The sequence below is a fragment of the Schistocerca piceifrons genome, unplaced genomic scaffold, assembly GCF_021461385.2.
Source record: "Schistocerca piceifrons isolate TAMUIC-IGC-003096 unplaced genomic scaffold, iqSchPice1.1 HiC_scaffold_954, whole genome shotgun sequence".
NCBI lineage: Eukaryota > Metazoa > Arthropoda > Insecta > Orthoptera > Acrididae > Schistocerca > Schistocerca piceifrons.
In genome coordinates this window covers 917,501-922,500 of record NW_025729228.1, presented here as the reverse complement: position 1 = coordinate 922,500, position 5,000 = coordinate 917,501, and the positions used below count along the sequence as shown (strand labels likewise).

The following is a 5,000-nucleotide window of genomic DNA, read 5'->3' as shown; positions in this document are numbered from 1 at the left end:
CGAACCTCTAACTTTCGTTCTTGATTAATGAAAACATACTTGGCAAATGCTTTCGCTTCTGTTCGTCTTGCGACGATCCAAGAATTTCACCTCTAACGTCGCAATACGAATGCCCCCGCCTGTCCCTATTAATCATTACCTCGGGTTCCGAAAACCAACAAAATAGAACCGAGGTCCTATTCCATTATTCCATGCACACAGTATTCAGGCGGGCTTGCCTGCTTTAAGCACTCTAATTTGTTCAAAGTAAACGTGCCGGCCCACCGAGACACTCAATAAAGAGCACCCTGGTAGGATTTCAACGGGGTCCGCCTCGGGACGCACGAGCACGCACGGGGCGGTCGCACGCCTTCGGCTCGCCCCACCGGCAGGACGTCCCACGATACATGCCAGTTAAACACCGACGGGCGGTGAACCAACAGCGTGGGACACAAATCCAACTACGAGCTTTTTAACCGCAACAACTTTAATATACGCTATTGGAGCTGGAATTACCGCGGCTGCTGGCACCAGACTTGCCCTCCAATAGATACTCGTTAAAGGATTTAAAGTGTACTCATTCCGATTACGGGGCCTCGGATGAGTCCCGTATCGTTATTTTTCGTCACTACCTCCCCGTGCCGGGAGTGGGTAATTTGCGCGCCTGCTGCCTTCCTTGGATGTGGTAGCCGTTTCTCAGGCTCCCTCTCCGGAATCGAACCCTGATTCCCCGTTACCCGTTACAACCATGGTAGGCGCAGAACCTACCATCGACAGTTGATAAGGCAGACATTTGAAAGATGCGTCGCCGGTACGAGGACCGTGCGATCAGCCCAAAGTTATTCAGAGTCACCAAGGCAAACGGACCGGACGAGCCGACCGATTGGTTTTGATCTAATAAAAGCGTCCCTTCCATCTCTGGTCGGGACTCTGTTTGCATGTATTAGCTCTAGAATTACCACAGTTATCCAAGTAACGTGGGTACGATCTAAGGAACCATAACTGATTTAATGAGCCATTCGCGGTTTCACCTTAATGCGGCTTGTACTGAGACATGCATGGCTTAATCTTTGAGACAAGCATATGACTACTGGCAGGATCAACCAGGGAGCTGCGTCAACTAGAGCTGAGCAGCCGGCCGCCCGGGAGTGTGTCCCGGGGGCCCGCGCGAACACGCAAGCGTCCGCTCAATCATTCTGCAAACAGGAGGAGGCTGAGCTCCCCTGCACAATACACCTCGAAACCCTCTCAGGTCCCGGCGGCGCGCAGCGCCGTCCCAAGTACTTGGTCGGGTTCGAGAGAGGCGCAATCGCCCGGAGTTAGGCGAGTAGACGCTTTCGGTGCGACCACCCGTGCTCCCAACTGAGCTTGCCGCTGCCGACAGAGGCCCGGGAGCGTGCTGTCGTGGCATTGCCGGCGGGAGACAACACGCGCCACCTACGGTGACCGGCAGCTCCAACGCCAGCGCCACAGAAGGACAAAAGCCCCACTTGGGTGCCGAAGCGAACTCTCCCAGCACAGCGCACGCGCCAACACATCCGCACAGCTGCGATACAAACCACCAGCGAGAACCGCTGGGGCGACCGAGCAGCAGACGGCGTCGCGGCGCCGAGCGCCGGGCGGCGGCGCATCCTCAACGCACACAGTCCTCAATCGGACCAGCACACTGAAGATGTCCACCGCGCTTCGCACCGGGCCCGCGAGGACCTACTTTGGCCGCACGGCGCCGCGCGCAGGGTGCGCCGGCGCGCAGCTGCGACGCCTGCCGCGTCCGTCGGCCGGCGCGCCTGCCACTGGCCGCCCCCACCAGCCGGCTGTAGCGCGTGCGCCCACGCACCGCGCGGCCAGCACGCCGGGAGGCGCCCCCTCACCGGCCGGGGACGGTCCCACCCAGCCACCGCCGCGTATCGCTTCACACCCAGATGCCGTTCAGTTTCGTCGGCATGGTGGGTATCGCTGGAACAACCGGTTAGTACCTCAACCTATCGTCGCCATCACCGATTCACCCCTAGCGAGAACAACCGCACCACAACAGGTTACCATTTGTTCATTTGCGTAACTTCACCAGAAAACGCAGGCGTCCATCGCCATTTGCAACTTCCACGATTATTGCATGCCTGTGTCAGGTGTCACGCCAAACTACGTCTGCCCACATACACGCAACAAAATGTGCACGCCTAGACAATACGTGGAAGGTGGCCCCCGTACGTATGCGATGTCCATTGCTCGAACGACTGTCAACCGGCCTCTGTAGCATGTCGCAGATATGGAACGCGGTGCACCATGCCATCACGGTGTGTGAGGAGAGACGACTAGGTCCGAATACATCAACAGACAGCTCATGCTGATCGCCATCCACGGCGTCCGTTCCTCCCACACGTCTCTATGGCGTACCACACTGCAATCCAGCTCTCATAGGGAGACGACACGTAGCTGCGTGCACAATATTTGCACTGTATGGTCCGCCGTTTTTGGGCGCAGTCGTTGTACGGTCACACATGTGCCACGATGTATCATTCAGTACATAAGGACGAATGTGCAGTACAGATTGTGGTTTACGCGTACGACATTAGCGGACAGTTGACACAGGCCGCACCACAACGTAGCCTGAGTACGTCGCATGCGGAGGGCATTGAACATGCAAAGTTCTCACCAACCAGCTTGCGAAGGCAGGGGGCAAGGTGGGGACGTGGGGAGGGGCGGCATGTACGTCCTGCTGCCATCCACATTACAGTGTACAGCAGGAGCATGTGGAAAGTGAGCAAGACTTGCAAGGTGTTTAACATGAAGCGATACACAGGGGAGCGGGGAGTGCGAGTAGCGAACTATATTGCGAGGGTTGCGGGTGGGCAACACTACACTAATTGAACGAGTCGTATAACAATTACAGAGCAGGTTTAGGCGACAACGTGGGTTACGTTAGGCGACAACGTGGGTTACGTTAGGGGACAACGTGGGTTACGTTAGGGCACAACGTGGGTTAGGTTAAGGCACAACGTGGGTTAGGTTAAGGCACAACGTGGGTTAGGTTAAGGCACGACATGGGTTAGGTTAAGGCACGACATGGGTTAGGTTAAGGCACGACATGGGTTAGGTTAAGGCACGACATGGGTTAGGTTAAGGCACGACATGGGTTAGGTTAAGGCACAACATGGGTTAGGTTAAGGCACAACATGGGTTAGGTTAAGGCACAACATGGGTTAGGTTAAGGCACAACATGGGTTAGGTTAAGGCACAACATGGGTTAGGTTAAGGCACAACATGGGTTAGGTTAAGGCACAACATGGGTTAGGTTAAGGCACAACATGGGTTAGGTTAAGGCACAACATGGGTTAGGTTAAGGCACAACATGGGTTAGGTTAAGGCACAACATGGGTTAGGTTAAGGCACAACATGGGTTAGGTTAAGGCACAACATGGGTTAGGTTAAGGCACAACATGGGTTAGGTTAAGGCACAACATGGGTTAGGTTAAGGCACAACATGGGTTAGGTTAAGGCACAACATGGGTTAGGTTAAGGCACAACATGGGTTAGGTTAAGGCACAACATGGGTTAGGTTAAGGCACAACATGGGTTAGGTTAAGGCACAACATGGGTTAGGTTAAGGCACAACATGGGTTAGGTTAAGGCACAACATAGGTTAGGTTAAGGCACAACATAGGTTAGGTTAAGGCACAACATAGGTTAGGTTAAGGCACAACATAGGTTAGGTTAAGGCACAACATAGGTTAGGTTAAGGCACAACATAGGTTAGGTTAAGGCACAACATAGGTTAGGTTAAGGCACAACATAGGTTAGGTTAAGGCACAACATAGGTTAGGTTAAGGCACAACATAGGTTAGGTTAAGGCACAACATAGGTTAGGTTAAGGCACAACATAGGTTAGGTTAAGGCACAACATAGGTTAGGTTAAGGCACAACATAGGTTAGGTTAAGGTACAACATAGGTTAGGTTAAGGTACAACATAGGTTAGGTTAAGGTACAACATAGGTTAGGTTAAGGTACAACATAGGTTAGGTTAGGTTAGGTTACACGTTGTTGTAAGGAAAGGTGTAGGGGGGGGCGGGGGCGGCAGGTTCGTTGATAGTGATTATAGTAAGTGAATGCTTGTGACATGATCAGATTTGTCACGTCAGGATGCACCTTTGGCTTATTAGAGGCGGCGCTCCAATTCTATGCTTGTGTCAGACCTGTGTCTTTGACTCATGTCATTGTTTGTGCGCTGTGACAGGAGGTACTATTGTGATGTTGGGTGCACCGTTGTATAGGACATGTGTGGGTGTTGGTGCCTGATCTGCGCAATGGTGGATGTCGAAAGGGTGGGATATTGTATTTTCCGCATGGACCTCCTGGTCTGGTTGTGATAGTGTGGATTGTGTAATGTGGCGGAGAGGATGCACTGGATGTTGTTCCATGCTGGTGCTTACATATTGTATGTGCGCCCGTTAGAAGCAGAGAGTGGTGCGTGATCAGAGTGGCTGGCTGACGTGTGGTTCCCATTGTGGGCAGACTCTTTCAGCATGTATACGGACAGTTGTATATATATTCTGTAGTTTGATGGCTCTGCATTGATTACTAATCAGCGCCGTGTGTACGGGTAATCTGGTTCCAGTCCAAAATGTTCCATCTGTGTACATTAGTGACAAAGACTCCCCTCATGCAGTGGGGCTCGGTCTGTTATAACTCTTCCGCGTAATATATTTGCCCCACGTTTTTGCGACTGCGAGTGCGAGTGCAACGCGCATGGGGACCGACATGCTGATGGCTCGGTATCGGACGCCGTACAGTGAGCAACGCGATCGCGTCTCTCGCTCGTAAGTGGTACAGGTCGCGGCTCATGTATAGGGACAGCGGGAATGTCGCATATTGGCAATAACTCTTCATGAAACGCACGTTATAGGGGTGGATTGCACTTTACGAGTGCGGGAAACGTCCGCCGTTCATCCGCTGGAGGTGCGCGTTTGGCGGTTGGGGTGGTGCACGAACGGGTGCGGGTGGAGTCATTGCCGGTCCACGGCTT

At 53.1% G+C, this 5,000-nt stretch overlaps 1 non-coding gene across 1 annotated transcript in view; it reads right to left on the bottom strand.

Moving 5' to 3' along the window:
• LOC124773551 overlaps positions 1-1,089 on the bottom strand; it is a 1,909-nt gene extending 820 nt beyond the window's left edge. The window contains exon 1 of the ribosomal RNA XR_007014795.1: positions 1-1,089. This exon is cut by the window's left edge and continues 820 nt beyond it. This is a non-coding gene — a ribosomal RNA (small subunit ribosomal RNA).
• Between the last annotated feature and the right edge of the window lie 3,911 nt (positions 1,090-5,000).